This window comes from Pteronotus mesoamericanus, unplaced genomic scaffold (assembly GCF_021234165.1).
Source record: "Pteronotus mesoamericanus isolate MK-2021 breed Mesoamerican mustached bat unplaced genomic scaffold, CSHL_Meso_final scaffold_54, whole genome shotgun sequence".
NCBI lineage: Eukaryota > Metazoa > Chordata > Mammalia > Chiroptera > Mormoopidae > Pteronotus > Pteronotus mesoamericanus.
The window spans coordinates 72367619-72385551 of NW_026555321.1; the positions used below are offsets into that span (position 1 = coordinate 72367619).

At 36.1% G+C, this 17933-nt stretch overlaps 1 protein-coding gene across 1 annotated transcript in view; it reads left to right on the forward strand.

Moving 5' to 3' along the window:
* The first annotated feature begins 5336 nt into the window (after positions 1–5336).
* Positions 5337–17933, forward strand: part of STAU2 (staufen double-stranded RNA binding protein 2) — a 317711-nt gene continuing 305114 nt past the window's right edge. The window contains exons 1-2 of the mRNA XM_054595602.1: positions 5337–5399; positions 7934–7988. The gene's annotated coding sequence lies outside the window, so the exon portion shown is untranslated. The remainder of the gene's footprint in view (positions 5400–7933; positions 7989–17933) is intronic.

A 17933-nucleotide genomic window follows, 5' to 3' on the forward strand; every position in this document is an offset into this window, starting at 1 on the left:
GATCCTTTAAAGGTATTTCACTGTTAGCTGAAAACCTTTATTTTTAACGTTTGCTTTCACAGTTTTGGTGCGCTTTTGCCAAGCAAAATATGTCTTCCAATGCATCCTTACATTTTAAGAAACCATGGTGAACACTTGAAATTAAATTTGTGATGGATAGGCAGGATAATACTACCGTATTGGGAGAAAAGATTGCAGCATTTCTCCTGGGGTTATTTCTTCTCTGTCATTGCTATTAAGATGATTCAAATATACTGTTAATTGAGCAGCAGTGGGGGGAAAAAGTCATATTTAATAAAACTATCTGAACCAAGACATTCTGCATCTCGATTGTTTTGTGATAGGACAAGTTTGTAATTTTTCAGTTTATTTATATTTTATTGTAAACTACAGATATCACATATAACTTGAATTGTAGATTTGCTGCATTTTGCAGTAGGCCTGTATTAAATTTTTGAATCACTTGGGGCGAACTATGGGATGTGTATGCTTTTTCCTTTCCCTGCTGTCGTTTCAACTCAAGTCCCCATTCCCACCTTTCATTACCTAGCACTGTGGTTTGAAATTTATTCTTAAGTGTTCATTAATTGGTAAGATATGGTGCATATTTCCTCACAAATCATTAATTTTTTCTGTAAAAAGTTTTGTATTTGTAAAAATGTTGCTTTATAATCCAAATATCTATTGTTAACTTGAGATAGAATGCCATGTAATTTTTAAATTTTAACTTTTTATTTGGAAATAATTTCAAGCTTACAGAAAAGTAACAACAACAACAACAATAATAATAATACAAAGAACATTCAAGTAACCTTTACTCAGATTCACTTGTTATTTTACCTGTTTATCACTTGGTCTCTATGGCACACACAATATTTTTTTTTCCTGGACCATGAGGGTAAGTGTTATACATCATGGCTTTTTTCTCTTAATTACACAGCATGGAAAACATATAAGCATTTGAGTTTATTTAGTTTGCTTGGAATGAAATTCTAGGAAGGAATGGTTTAATCTAGTTTTCAGCAAAGAAAGGGATATCAAAAATATCTAAGATTGTCATCAAACTTTTTAGTATTAAACCACACAGAAAGTGAAGTGGAGTGGTTTTCCTGTTTTAGAATTGGGTTCTGGAAGACGTAATTGGCCAACATTCTTTTTTTGGTAGTTAATCTTCTGTTTACTCCTATTACTCTCCTTTTGTTCTGGGCATCTGATTATTTATGTGTACAGATCATAAAGAGGGAAAAACCTAAATATTGTAAAATTGGTTAATGTTAGACTGAATAGAGACAGTGTGATCAAATCATATATATATACATATTTACCTCTTAGTATTAAATAAAATATTAAATGAATATCTAGAATCCATAATAATTATAATTTATATATGTATAATTATTTGATTTTGAATAAGTCCCTAAAGTTGTCTTACAGGTCATGCCCATTAAGACAGAAAAAATTTTAAGAATTTTAGTCCTTAGAAAGAAGGGGAAGGGACTAGACAAAGAACACGTAGGAATGACCCATGGACATGGATGACACAGTGGGAATTGACTGTGGGAGTCGGGGCTGGGGTGGGATGGGTGGAGGGGGGTAAAGGGGTAAAAATTGAGACAATTGTAATAGAATAAACATGATTTATAAATTTAAAAAATAAAAAAAGAATTTGTCTTTATTTATAATTAAATATATAATGAAGAGAAGAGGATTTGAACCAGACCATACTGGATTCTAATCCTGGCACTGGACTATGGGAAAGAAACCCAACTTCTAGAAAAATGGGGATAACACCTACATCTAAGGTGATACGGATTAAGTTAATGTAAAAATGGCAAAATATGGCACTTGGAATGTAAAATTGGTGTCTGATAAATATTAGTGTTCTTTTTTTCTTGGCTGGTGGTATGTGGGGTTTTTTTTAACCAGAAAAGTTCAGGGACTGAGACATCTGTATAGATAGAGTCTTTCATAGGCTGTTAGGACTTATTAAAATTTGTACCAAATTTTTAAAAAAATATAAAAGCAGTTTTCTGGGAGATGCCTGCTTTAAAAAAGGAACTGAAAATTAAAAACATTTTAAAAGACTTTTTAAGGACCCCATGAATTTTTGAGGGTAAGGGGCTTTGAGTTGATATTTAAGTTTTGTAGGGGTTTGGAGTATGAGTGGGGATAGTACATGTTTTTGCTTTTCTTACTGTGAAACAAAAACATTTAAGTGAGGATTGTGATTGGGTGCTGATATAAAAATTTATATTAGATTAATATTGCCATTTTATAAAGCAATATTTAATTGTTGAGTATTTTACAGATTTATACCCACTTTTCAGTTTATCACATGGTCCAAAAGTAATTCATACCAAAAGCAGTGAGTACAATCAGCAGTACATTTCAGATACATGCTGGACCTCTTGAGTTTGGGTTGTGTGAGTGGAGTTCTCTAAAGATACTTAGCTGTAATTGGAAAGAACTGGAGATGGAAAGTTTTTTTGACAGAGGAGGGAGAGGTGGATTTTACGAAGCCATAGGCAGTGTAAAATTGCTCTGCATTTTATTGATATGCCTTGATATTTTATCAAATTGTTTTAAATATAGGACAGTAGATCAGACATGTCTTAGAAGAAGAAATGAAGTCTTAAAGATGTGCCACTGTGGGCATTCTGAATTGTCCACAGTATAGTTGTGAATTACAAATTTTATGTTCATGTAAATCAATTACAACTTGTTTGAAAAAGAATAGGTTCAGAATGTTATCCAGTTACCTCACAGAGTGTGGTGGTAGATATTAGTTTCTTTATTTTATAATTGTGAAGAAAAGGATTACAGAATATTTAAAATTGTATGGTCAATTTTAAGCAAATAGATGCTTTCATTTTTGTTCATGAAACTACCTTTTTATATCAAAAAATTAGAACTTTAAAAAATGTACCCCTGTATCTTAACTGTGTCTATTTCTTGGAATCAACCACCTGTGTTACCAAACTCTTAACATTGAAGAAACACACATAGGTCTAGAGATAAGCATTTGTAATTTTTAGGGTTTACATTAAATAAAAACAACGTGAGGTTTCTCAAATTTGATGAGTGCTTACTAAATAATGTTAAATTCTAGAGAATAAGGGACACAATCACTTTTGGTAGTTTATTTACATTTTAACTTCCAAATGAATTATTTACAATTAAAAAAAGGAAATTGCATGGGTCTATATTTTTAGTTATAGCTAGTATATTTTAATATCATTTGAATAATACTATGTTTTTTAATGATTTCATCTTTTGAATAAATGTGGGTGTTTAAGTTTTGTAATTTACAGCTTTCTAATTCTAACGGTACTCATTTGCTCATCTTCAACAGGGAATTAAGTCTTTTTTTGGCGTACCCAACTATGTTAATACCTGAAACACCACAGGATTGTAGAATTTTAGAATTGAACTGAACTGTCTTATTTATTGTTGCGTAACCAACTACCCCCAAAATTAAGCGCCTAAAACAACAAGCATTTATTATCTCAGAAATCTGGGTGCAGCTTATCTGGGTGCCTGTGGCTCAGGGTCTCTTCTGAGGTTGCAGCTAAGCTGCCATCGGGGCTGTAGTCTCTTCTGAAAGCTTAACTAGGGGAAGATCTGTCTCCAAGCTTGTTTCTGTGGCTCTTGGCGGGATTCATTTTCTGTGGTACTGGACTGAAGGCTTCAGTTTCTTGAGCTGTTGGCTGGAGGCCTGCTTCAGTTCTTTGCCATTGGGAGCCTATGCAGAGGGCAGCTCACAGTATGGCAGCTGACTCGCCTCAGAGCAGATAGGTGAGAGAAGAGGAGCAGGTGACCCCTGGGATGGAAGTTACAGTCTTTGTATAACCCAGTCTCGGAAGTGGTAGCTCGTTGTTTCTGCTGTTTTCTGTTTATTAGAGGCTGCCAACTATAAGAACTTCAGTTTACTTTGTAAAGTTTAAAAAAACAGAAAGAGAGGAAAGGAAAGGAAGGAAGGAAGGAAGGAGGAAATTTGAAAGAAAAAGAGCTCAAAGATACGCAAAGTAATTTAATGAGGTTTAGGAGGTAACCTCTTGAAGAGCTTAGACTAAATCTCAAGTCTACTGGTACTTAGGCCTTGTGCTGTGTCTATTACATACAATTCTCTTGAAAATATAAAATTTGATACAGATGTTGAGGTCACTATTGTAAGAAATATACTAAAAACTTTTGGAGGCATTTAGAATTGACCCGTTTGTCATTTTGAAAAAGATGGTAGCCAAATACACATACACACATTTATAATAAGTATATGTGTGTGTGTGTATATGGTGTAGCTGCATGTATATATCTCTCTCAAGAACTTTTGCTTCTGAGGGAGAGTTAAATATTAAAATTTTATAGCATATAAATTTATATACAAGTCAGATTTTTTTGCTGTATATCAAGATTGTTAACTGCTTTTTAGATAATTTTTTGGGGGGGTTGTATACATAATTTATTTTTTATGTAAACTTTGCCCATTACAAGATCTCATGATGTATTTGTTTATAAATTTGGGTGTTCCGGCCTTTCTTTAGTATGTATTTTTAAATCAAGTGTACAAGAGATTTGCGACATGAAAAGAAAAACAACCATGATGAGGTTGGACCCAGAAGGATGCAAATTCAAATGTAACATGGGGATGTATAAGGATGGTGATGTTCCTTTTGAAAATTTTGTGTTAAATTTTAATGTGTATGCTATTTTTATAATGGTGGTAATAAAACTACAAACAAAAAAGTCCAGGTAGGTAACCTAGGTGTTCTTTCTTATACCTCCTAAGAGAATGCATGTGTATTGTATCTTTAGGTTTAATTTATCTTATATGGGATGGGAACAAAACTTTTTAAAACATTATTGGAGGAAGGGAAGTATATATTAAGTATTAATCTCAGTGTACATTAAATACAGGGAGCATATATTAAATATAAACTTATAGATCATTTTGTTTCATTTTTGCTGAAATTGTCTTAGAACCTAGAACCAGGAGGGACTTTGTTCAGTCTAAACCTGCACATTCCAGTACAGTAACCACTAGCTGCATGTGATTTATTTAAATTTTGATTAATATTAAAGAAAATTAAAAATTTACTTTCTTGGTTGCATTAGCCACATTTCAGTTTGCATTAGCCACATTTCAAGTGGTCAGCAGCCATATGTGGCTAGTGGCTACTGGATTGGACAGCACAGATGATAGAAAATCATAGAAAGTTCTATGCTGATCTTGGCCTAATCCATTTTATATTTGATTTTGATCAAGGACATCTGTTTCAAGTGCTAATCATTGAAATCACTAAGTCGAACATTTTTTCTTCATTTTCATTTTCCAGTTTTTGGAGCCGTGAGAAATACAGCTGCTTGGTCAGTATCGTTTTAACATGCTTCAAATCAATCAGGTGAGTTTGTGTTGAGGCCTGTTATACATATTATGTATATCATACATAATATGGTGCTTGGGCCATAAATTGTGGAATGTTTTTATTCAGCTTTTCTATAACCATAACCTGACCACTGCTTTATAGAGCAATTACATGTTATCTGTTCTTTATAGGAGACTGTGAAGGGCAGGTTGTTTTGGATTGTAGTGATAATCCTGAATGGTGATAACTTTTAAGAGCATTGAGCATGCTGAGCAGGTTTCCTGGTTCTTTTTGATGTCCCATCCCTCCAGGACTTGTTGGCATGCTCAGTATGCTGACAGTTATGTTCTGTCTTCAGTAGGTGGCAGTTCTGCAGACTGGAAGCAATTCTAGTGACAAGTCTTGTGAAGTAGTTGTATCTGTGTGTTAAAAAAGGGTTCCTTTTCTAGGGCACTGGAAAAGGCTAGAGGGAAGTGCTCTGCTAAATAAATTATAGCATAGAATACCTTAGACTCACTGAAAGAAATATTTTTTTTAGGTCTTGGCATTTCTCTAAGAACTTTATACACCTAATCTCACCCTTCCTGAAACAAGTCAGGCATTGTATCATAACTATAATATTAGAAAATACTTTGTTTTATCTCACATTTGCAAATCAAAAAAAGTTTAATTTCATTGCAAAATTTGATTGCAAGAAGTAATTTTTTTTTTGTGATTGAGGAAGTAATACATGTCTCTCCATCCAGCTGCATCACACAACATCTCTAATGACTTAAAAGTTTATATGTGGTGTAGACCTCTTTTCTGAGCTCCAGAGTCATGTGGCAGTTACCAGCTTGATTTCTTAACTTGGATGTCTTTATATATCTCAGATTTAACATGTGCACAGGAAACAATCAAAATGTTTCAGTTATACCACTTTGTTTCAGTTCCTAGATTGGGCAAAGTCAGTCCACTGGTAGTGGCTTTTGCACAGATTACCTCTGCTTGGACCTCTCTGCGCTATGCTTGTCTCACTTTACAAGCCTTGGTGTTTGCTCCCCTAGCACCCTGATTACCCTTTTATTTAATATCCTGACATTTCCATGATATTTAATTATGTAATTATTTGTTTAATGTCTGTTTATTATATATTTATTTATATGTATATTAGATGAATGTTCCATGAAGGCAGTGACCTTGCTTTACTCTTGTGTTACCAGGTCCTAGAATAGTTCTTGTTGTGTATGGTTTTAATGTATTTGCTGAATGAGTGGATGGGTGGTGCTAGGGTGGTCCTGAAAGCAAGGAGATCTGCATTCTTTTCAGCAATAACCACATAATTGCATTGTCAATTTTGTTATTATATGATGCTTGCTTTATATAACTGGCATTAATGTAAAATCTCTCCCTTAGGCAGTTGTTCTTTGATTCTCTCCTTGCACTAGTAAATTTTCTTGGGCAACAAATACTGCTTTCATCAAAGACATCACTAATATCAATTTAAAGACATCTTAAAGCTATACTGTGCTTAGTGCTTCCTGTACCTTCACAGTGGCTGTAAATTCCCATTGGAGGCGTTCACAGAGCTTTATGAGACATGACTTATAAACTGTGCTGACCATGTAAAGTTGTCTGTAAATGACCATATGGATACCTGCCATTAATTATATGTGTCCAATTGGAGTGGTTTGTTTTATATTCTACTGCAGACAGATGGAAATGATCATTTTATGCCAGTCAACATCACTGAAAATATAGTTCATAAAGAGTCCCATTCAGGATTTACTAACTGTGTGAGTCAGACATTGTGAATAATTACTAAACAACATTCTACATGGCCACAAACAGGTCCCTGGGCTTGGTTAGAAATCATTTATAGTGCCTGCAGATACACATACCTTGCTTGTAATAGATATGTATTCGTAGACCCACTTCAGGATCCTCTCTTGTTATTGACTAAGTTTTATCCCTCCAGAATGTTTAAGTCCAAGGGGAGAAGTTAACCTAATTTGGATTATAGACATTATAGAGAAGGCTTTCTTTTCAGCCAGATTTAAAGTCACATTGAATTCTTCAACTTCTGAGTGATTTTTATGTTTGCTCATTTTCACAGTGACTGCTTTCCCTTTAGAGTGAGGATTCTTGAGATAAATGTGACAAAGGCTATTGAAGCCGACGCTCCTCTTGAAGCAGTTGAAGTTTTTACTATATGATTTTCAACACTGTCTTTAGGATTAGTACTAAATTTTTATTTGGGAGGTCACTTTATTGTCTTAACATGCCTGAATAGTACTAACAAATTCTTCCAAGTATGTTCCTAGAACTAATTAAAACCTAGGTTATTGAATACTAAGTTATTTGATTTTTTAATATTAATCCTGCCTGACATTATTATTATTAAGCAACTTGGGAATGTTCATGTTGTGTTAGGAAAATGGCACTTCTGCCTTTAAATTGTGTTCCTCAGTTTTACTTTTGTCTTTTAGGAATGTGTCTTGTTATCCATGTGCCACTCATGTAGAAAAGTGGGGTGATACAAATGAGCAAAAATAAAAAAAATCACAAATAATTCCACTGTTCTTTTACAGAGATAATCACTGCTAATATTTTGGGGTGTGTACATCTAGATATTTTTCTATGCAGGTATGTTTTTGTGTGATATGTGTTATTTAAAAAACAGATTATACAACACCTAATATTCCGAATTGACTTAATAATCAGAGTTTCGAAGTACTAAAAGTTATTTAGTCAAATCCTTATTGTTGGACTGATTTTATATTATAGTTAGTGCCATGGTGAGACATTTTTTACACACATCTGTGTTCCTTCGTCCATTATTTTCTTGTAATTAATTACTAGAAATGAAAATATTAGTCAAAGGTGTATGTAGATTTGAAAGATATTTAATACATAAATACCAAAAATGCAAAATTATCTCTATTAGAAGTTTATTAGAATGTATATTTCTACACATTCTATTAGGTCCTTGAAAAATTTTTAATGTTGGCCAATCTGCCTGACAAAAAGTATGATTTTAATTTGTATTCCTTTGATTTGCTTTTATTGTTTCTTTTGGTTTTATCTTTTGTGAATTACTTATATGTGTTCACTGGTATCTTTTTCTTTTTATTTGTAAATAAAATTCTTTTGATTATACCCCCCTTGAGAATTTTCTGAGCTAATATTTATAATCATTGCTTTATATATTTCTATTAATTATTTAATAAATAACTAATGAAAACCTACATAGGAATTTGGTATAGTTTTGACCTTTCCCCATGATGATTAATTATAAGCCCCTAGGGAGAGGAAATCCATCTTAACATGAAGCTGTAGCAAATAAAAATTAAGAAGACAAATGTGCTGTGAAATAATATGTTAAAATGAATGGCTGACATGGGGAGATTTTGGGGGATTGGCTGGGTAGGCACACTTGACTGGGCAATGTGTCCTAAGGGGTTGGAAGTCTATATTAGGCAGCTGTAGCATTGAGAGAGCCCAGAACAGAGGATTAAAAGAACTCTGATATAAAAAACAAACAAGCTACTAACCCTCACTGTTGTGGCTTAGTGTGTTGAGCATCATCCCACAAACTGAAGGGTTGCCAGTTCAGTTCCCGGTCAGGGCACATGCCTGGATTGTGGGCCAGGTCCTTGGCTTTAGGGGTATGTGAGAGGCAGCTGATTAATGTTTCTCTTGCACATCAACGTCTCTCTCCCTCTTCCCCTCCCTTCCTCTCTCTCTAAAAATAAATGAATAAAATTAAAAAAAGCTAAAAATTAAAAAAAAATTTAAATGGTTTATTTTAAAGAAGTTTGGTAGTAGATTCTGGGAACATAGATGCCAAGAGGAAGCTTTCAGGCCTGACTCAAGTGGAATGGGAGGACAGGCAAGACAAAAGAGAATTTCAGTGCCCCCTACAGGGCAGGAGGGAGCCAGGTGTTTATTACATTGGGAGACTAAAGCTACACCATGATATACTGTAAAGTGTTTAAACCCTTATGAGCCTCAAAAAACAAAGGCCTGGAGTTTAAGGGATAATGATTCCTATCTCACAGATGTGTTGTGAGGAGTAACTGAGGTAACAAAGGCAAATGTTTAGTGTTGGTCCTGGGACTATTGCTACTGCAGTTAGTATTTGTATATATATTGCAGCTGCTGTTGTCTGGCTCTTGAGATTGATGAGAAAGGCAGACGTTTAGATTGCTCTGTTTGGGGGAATGGAGCTCTTGAACCTTTCTTAAGGCCAGGTCAGCTATGTGTGTTCTTCTTTTTCTTGCCACAGGCACCAGGAACTCTATTGTTTTCTCTTAAAACCTGCTGTCACTTACGCTTAGCAATTTTTTTCTCTGAGCTTGGTTGTGGGATAAGATCTGCCCATCTGTCTTGAAGCCATTGGATGCAGTCTACAGTTAGAGGATTGAAAAAATAGTAAACTAATCTGACAGTAGTTAGCTGCCATGTTGTGAATAGCCCTATGGCGATCTCTCGTGGTGAGGAATTGAGGCCTCCTGCCAACAGCCAACAAGGAACTGAGTCTATAGTGTGTAATTGAGCCTTCTTGAAGCAGATCTCCTGGCCCTTTCAGGCTTCTAGCCCTGGACTACTGGCCTGCCAATATCTTGACTGCAACCTCATGAGAAATCCTGAGCCAGAACCACCCAGCTAAGCTGCTCCTTGATTGCTGAACCTCAGAAATTCTTAGGGGTATTGTTATGCAGCAATAACATATACCCTTCCTTTATATCAGCTTGAGAACACATAAAAATGTACGCAGTGGTTTTTAGACATTAGATGACAGGTGGCACTAGACTGTGATCCCTGAGTGGAAACAAATGGCATGAGCCCTTGCATGACACCAGTTTACAGGATAGCCTGGAGGTTTTTTACAGGCTGCCATGTAAGGAGGAGATACCAGAGCAGAGACCAGCGTTGTTGAGATAGGAACACAGATAAGAGTTTAGGAAGACCAACGTGGTTAGAATTGCAGGGCAGAGTACCAGAGAGAAGGGAGCTGTAGGGGATAGATATATTGAGTATATATTAAAGTAGAAGAGTGCACTCAAGTATGTGTATATTCCGGAGATCTGCAGAGGGTTCTCTTTCAGTCTTTGGCTGAGTTTTGATCTGTAGGTGATGACAGCACCTACTCAAAGCCAGGGAAGGAACTACAGGAAAACAGTAAGAAAATAATTTCCACAGCTCATAGAAAGCCTGTAATATTTTGTGTCTTCACTATCCAGACCTTGTAAAGACCTTGTAATATTCTACACAGTGCATTGGGAAGAGTCCTCAGAAGGCTCTAAGTGACCCCAAGTAATGAAACTGTGCACAGGAATAAAGCCTGACACTATTTGGAGGAATACAACACAATTCATAACTCAACAATGTAAAATTTGTGGGTTTTGTCATCCAATCAAAAATTAAAATGCTTGCTTCAGCTGTAATAAGGGATACAGCATCTAGACAGAAGATCAATAAAGAAAGAGAGGATTTGAACAACAATATAAACCAATTAGACCTAACAAACGTATATAAAAACACCCAGCAACAGCAGAGTATACGTTCTTCTCAAGTGCACATGAGGCTTTCTTCAGGAATAGACCATATGTTAAACCACAAAACAAGTTTCAATACATTTTAATAAGATTGAGGTCATACAAAATATTTTCTCCCTTCAAAGTGAAATGAAGCTAAAAATAACAAAGAATACTGGGAAGATCACAAGTAATGTGGAAATTAAACAAACCACTGTTAAATAATCAACAGTTTAGAGAAGAAATCACAGGCAAAATTAGAAAATAATTAGAGATGAATGAAAATGAAAACATTGTATACCATAACATATGAGATGCAGCAAAAGCAGTGGGGAAGTTATAGCAGTAAACACACAGAGCAGCTATGTTCCACCTTTTTTATCTCATGGCACGTATAAACTAATTACATTCTGCAGCACACCAAAAAATATATTTTTTGCTGATCTGACAAGATATAATTTTTATTGATTTACAAAAAAATAATAAGTCATTACCTACCTTTTTTGCTCCAAGTGATCTTTTAAAAAATCAGGTGCCTATGCTTGTATATAAGGATTTCTGGTACCAAAAATTAACCAATCATGCAACCATATTATGTGATGTGACCAGTAAGATGCAACTGTATTATATGACCTACATCTTTATGGTTCAAGACAGGGCATTCGCACCAGATGGCTGCTATTGTGTTTGTTGTCATTAAAATTTGTTTTCATTTATTGATTTTATAAAGAGAGAGGAAGGGAGTGCACTCATTGGTTGATTCTTACATGTGCCCTGACCAGGGATTTAACCTAGAACCTTGGCATATCAGGACAACATTCTAGCCAACTGAGCTATCCAGCCAGGGCTGTTGTCATTTTTTTTTATTTGACAATCTAAGGGACATTTGAATCATTGGTGCCCCTGACTAAATAGTCAGGTATTGCATGTTTTAAAAATTCTTGAGGCAAACCAGTTTAAAATCACTGACATAAAGTAAGAAGAAAAATCTCAAAAAAAAAAAAATAACCTAACTTTTCCCTTGGAAACTAGAAAAGAGGAGCAAATTAAATCTAACACTAACAAAGAGAGGAAATAGTAAAGATTAAAGTGAAGGTAAACAAAATAGAGAACACGGGAAACAATATAGAGACTTGGTGAAGCCAGAAGTTGGTTCTTTGAAAAGACCAACACAGTTGAAAAACTTTTAGTCAGATTGACAAAGGATAAAAAGGGTGAAGATGCATATAACTAAAATCAGAAGTGAAAGTGAGGACATTATCACTGACCTTAAAGAAATAAAAAAAGATAAGAGAATGCTATGAATGAATTTAGGAAAAAATTAGATAACTTACATGAAATGGGCAAATTACTAGAAATAGAGATTATTTTAACTGACTCAAGAAGAAATAGAAAATAGGAGCAGATTGAATCAGCACTAAGACAAAACTCCCGCCCAAACAAAGAAAGGTCCAGGATCAGATGGCTTCACTGGCAAATACTACCAAACATTTATTTATGTATTTTTAAATATTTTATTTTCAATTTTAGAGAGAGTGGAAGGGGGTGGGGAAGAGAGGGAGAGAAACATCAATTGGTTGCCTTCCATACATGTGCAAGGGGACCAAACCTGCAACCCAGGCATGTCCCCTGACCAGGAACTGAACCTGTGAAATTTCAGTTTGTGGGACAATGGCCAACCAACTGAGCCACAATAGCCAAGGCTCTACCAAATGTTTAAAGAATTGACACCACCCCTCAAACTCTTCAACAAAATAGGAAAGGAGAGAATAATAACTCATTCTAAACAAAGGTACTATGAGAAAACAACTACAGCAAAGACTTTCTAAATGGAATCATATAGTATTTGTGCTATAGTGACTAACTTATTTTACTTAGCATAATGTCTTCAAGGTTCATCCATGCTCAGCATCTGTCAGAATTTCTTTTTTCTTTTTAAAGATTTTATTTTTTAGAGAGAGGGGAAAGGAGCGACAAAAAGAGGGAGAGAAAGGTCAATGTGCAAGAGAAACATTGATTGGTTGCCCCTCTCATGCTTCTTCCCAGGACCAGCAGGCAACCCAGGCATGTGTCCTGACTGGGAATCGAACCTGTGAAATTTTGGTGTATGGGCTGACACTGCAACCAACTGAGCCATGTTGACCAGGGCTGTATATGATCTTTGAGGAAATGTCTATTCATGTTCACTGCACATTTTTTGATTGGTATGTTTTTGTTGTTGAGATGTAAAGATTCTTTATATATTCTAGGTATTAATCCCTTTTCAGATACATGATTTGCAAAGGCAGTGACTTTTGAGAAAAGCAAAATCTGAGCAAATTCATTTTCAGCAGAGTTGCACTACATGCAGTCTTAAAGGAAGTTCTTTAGGCAGAAGAAAAGTACTAGCAGGTGGAAATTTGGATCTTTGGAAAGGAGTGAAGAATGCAAGAAACTGAAATATGAGGTCTGTCCAGAAGGTATCTGGCCACGCAATATGGAAAATAGAGACATTTACTGAAGCAGACACCAGGTACAGGAAACATCATACATAGAATAATGATGCCTTAGTCCCCTTCAAAGTAGAGATGATAGGACCCCACACAGGTTTAATCGTCATCAGCTGTCCTGTTGTATTTTCCTGAATGTTGTCGACAGTCTGAAATCTCTTCCCTTTCAAAGATGATTTCAGTTTTGGGAAAAGCCAGAAGTCACAGGGTGCCAAATCTGGGCTGTAGGGGGCCTGAGTCATCTGGGTGATTTAGTGTTTCACCAGAAAACTCTGTACGACACTCAATGCATGAATGGGCTCATTTTTGTGAAGAAGCTGCCTACCACCAGGTGCTCATAGCTGTGTCCTTCTGAATCATCTGAATAGTTTCTGCAGAGGAATGTTCAAGCTTAACTCAAAATTTGATGCAGATTTGTTGCTCTACTTGCTCATTGTGAATGCGACAGCCTCACAGTACACATGCTTACTCAATGGTGTCTACTGCCCCCACTGACTAGTACAGTGAAGCTGTCACTGTTCACAGATATGCATTCCAGTCCACTCTCCTTGGCTGTCAGGTTACATTGATGTCATACAAACCATTATATTAACAGTGGTTGGTCTTTTTCTGGACAGAACGTGTATGTGGTAAATATAAAGAACATTTTCTTAATTTTAAACTTTTCAAAATATAATTCACTTTTAAGGAAGGATAACAATTGGATGCTTTTAACACACATAGAAATAAATTGACCGAGGTCAGTAGCGTAAAGAAGTGGGGCATGGGAAAGGGGCATATAGTATTGTTAGATGCTTACACCATACATGCAGTGGTATAATACTTATTTGAAGACAGGCTGTGTATATTTTAGAGCAAATGCTATAAAGCAAAATAAAGATATATAAATTATAAGCCCATAAAGGAAATAAAATTGAATACTAAAAAATAATCAGTACAACCCTGGTTGAGTAGCTTGGCTGGTACATTGTCCTCTGTATGAAAGGTTGTGGGTTTGATCCCTGGTTAGGGCACATGCAAAAGTCAACCAGTGAATACATAAATAAGTGGAACAACAAATTAATGTTTCCATTTTTCTTTTCCCCTCTTCCTTTTTCTCTCCCTACTTACTGCTCTTCATGTCTCCCTCCCTCCCTTCCTCCCTCTCTCTGTCTCAAAATTCAATAAATAAAAATTAAAAACAAATTAATTTAAAAAATTAATTAAGGGGAAGTAGGAAATGATGGAAAAAGGAAAAAGCTGATAGGACAAAAAATACCAAAACATGGTACATGTTCCTAGTTTACAGCTGAGGGTCTTCTCTGAGTGCCTTAAAACTTGGATATGTGGAACCTCCTTCTGTTTATTTGGGACCAGAAGAAAAAGTCTAGCTGTAAGGTGGTATTAAAATTAATGGTGCTGGAGTGAGCCAAGGTGGCGCAGGAGTAAGTGGAAGCTACAGTAACCTTCTCGTAGAACCAATCTGGAATTACAACTATATTGTAGAGAAATCATCTGCAATAACCAATTGAATACTTGCTGGACAGACACTTTATGAATGAGGACAGACAGAAGAAACCACTTCAGCACAATGAGACTGTTGGGAGTGCGGAGAAGGCTCCAGAGGGCTGGATGAGGTCCTACAGACGGCAGCTGAAGATCTGCAGTGATATTTCAGTGGCTAGGGGTTCGCCCTGAGAAATTAGGGGTCAGCACCCCAAGCTGGGCTCCCTGGCCTACAGCGTGAGGGCTGGAAATGAACCCAGATAACACCCAGCTGTGAAAAACAGGGTTACTGTCTGCCAGGGAGAGATGGCTTGGAGACACAGAGCCTTATAAAAGGGTCAATGTACACAGTTTTGTTTGCAGCCACCAACCTTGGCTCCGGAAAAGAGAGGGCAGAGTGGACTAGAGACCCTTGAGGAGAGTCTGGGGTTGGTGGCTTTGGGCAGGAAACTGAAGGAACAGCCACCAGGATGCCTGTGCTGAGTCATTCCTCATACTGCAGAAGCCATCTTACTCAGGCAGAGAACAACTCTCCAAGTGCCCTCAGCCTAAGGGGAAGCAATAGCCCCACCAGCACGGATTATTCTGCCACATTCTGTGGAGCTTAAGCTGGGCTGCTGATTACTGCTTGAGGCTATATCAGTATCAGTTTAAAAAGGCAGGAAATACAAAGAAGTAGCCAAAATGGGAAAATAAAGAAACCGACAACACAAGAAAGAACAAGGGAATTCTCCAGAGGAACTAGATGAAATGGAAGCAAACAATTCATCAGATAGTTTAGAGTAATGATATTAATGATAATCAACAGCATGAAAGAAGATGTAAGAAACCATTTTAAAAAGGGCCAGTCAGAAATAATGCAGTATCTGAAATAAATAATACACTGGAAGGAATAAACAGTAGTTTAGATGAAGCAGAGGGTAGAATCAGTGTTTTGGAAGACAAGGCAGAAAAAACAGGCAGATAAGCAAAAAGAAAAAAGAATTTTAAAAAAGGGTAGCTAAGAAAGATTTTGGACAACATAAAGCGTAACAATATTCGCATCAAGGGAATACCAGAAAGAGAAGGGAGAGAGCAAGGGATCGAGAACTATTGAAGACATAATGACCGAAAACTTAATCTGATGAAGGAGACAGACACTCAAGTCCAGGAAGCTCAGAGAATCCCAGACAAGTTGGACCCAAAGAGGCCTACACTAAGACACATTATAATTAATATGACAAAGCTTAAAGACGAGGAGAGAATCCTGAAAGCAACAAGAGAAAAGCAGGAGGTTACCTAGAAGAGAGCAACCATTAAACTCATCTGATTACTCAACAGAAACATTTCAGGCCAGAAGGGAGGGGCGTGAAATATTCAAGGTGATGAAAAGCAAGACCTATTACCAAGGCCACTTTACCCAGCAAGGCTATCACTTAAAATGGAAGAGAAATAAGGAGCTCCCCAGAGAAGAAAAAGCTAAGGGAGTCTGTTAACACCAGACCAGTACTGTAAAATGTTCATGGGCTTGCTTTAGCAGAAGAAGAAAAAGAGAAAGGGGGAATAAAAGAGAAAAATAGTCTAACAATAAAATGGCACTAAATAGGTATCTGTCAATAATCATCTTAAATGTAAATGGCTTAAATGTTCTAACCAAAAGGCATAGGGTAGCTTAATGGGTAAGAAAGCAAGACCCGTATTTATGCTACCTCTAAGAGAACCATCTCAGATAGAAAGATACATACAAACTAAAAGTAAAGGGATGGAAAGAGGTATTTTATGCAAATGAAGGGAAATAAAAGCTGGGATAGCGGTACTTATATAGGACAAAATAGACTTTAAAACCAAGGCTACAGTAAGAGACAAAGAAGGACACTACATAATGATAAGGGGAACACTTCAGCAAGAGAATATAACCCTAATAAACATTTATACACCCAACATAGGAGCACCTAAATATGTAAAGCTAATCTTGATGAACATAAAGCGGGAGATGGACAGAAATAGATTTATACTTGTGGATTTTAACACTCCATTGACGCAATGGATAGATCTTCCAGACAGAAAAATCAACAAGGAGACAGCTGCCTTAAACAACACAGTAGATCAAATGGATTTCATTGATATCTTCAGAGAATGCCACCACAAAGTAGCAAAATTTACATACATTTCAAGTACACATGGAATGTTTCCTATAATAGACTGCATGTTAGACACAAAACACATCTCAATAAATATTAGATTGAGATCATATCAAGCCTCTTCTCTAACCACAAGGCTATGAAACTAGAAATCAATCACAAGAAGAACACTGAAAAACAAGCAAAGACATGAAGGCTAAATAACATGTTATTAAACAATGAATGGGTCAACAATGAGATCAAGGACGACATCTAAAGATGTCTTGAAACAAATGAAAATGAGGTTACAACAATCCAAAATCTGTGCTACACGGGAAAGCAACCCTAACATGGGAAATCATAGCATTACATGCATGTCTCAGAAAACAAAAAAAATTAACACTCTAACTTCACACTTAAAGGAACCTGCAAAAGAATAACAAAGCCCAAGGTGAGTAGTAGGAAGGAAATAATAAAGATCAATGTAGAAATGAATGAAATAGAGTTTAAAAAATGATATAAAAGATGAATGAATCCAAGAGCTGGTTCTTTGAAAAGATTAAAAAAATTGGCAAACCTTTACCAGCATATCAGTAAAAAAGAGAGGACCCAAATAAATAAAATCAGAACTGAAAGAGGAGAAATAACACCTGAGACCAAAAAATACAAAGGAAAATACTATGGACAATTATATGCCAACAAACTGGATGACCTGGATGAAATGGATAAATTCTTAGAAACACAATCTTCCAGAAATAAATCAGGAAGAATCAGAGACTCTGAATAGAGAGATTACTCCTAATGAAATTGAAGCAGTAATCAAAACTCCCAAGCAAACAAAAGTCCTGGACCAGATCGCTTCACAGGTGAATTTTAACAGGCATTCTGGGAAGAACTAACAAATCTCAAACTTCCTAAACTACATCATAAAGTTGAAGAGGGAAGGCTGGCTCCCAAACTCATTTTGCAAGGTGAGCA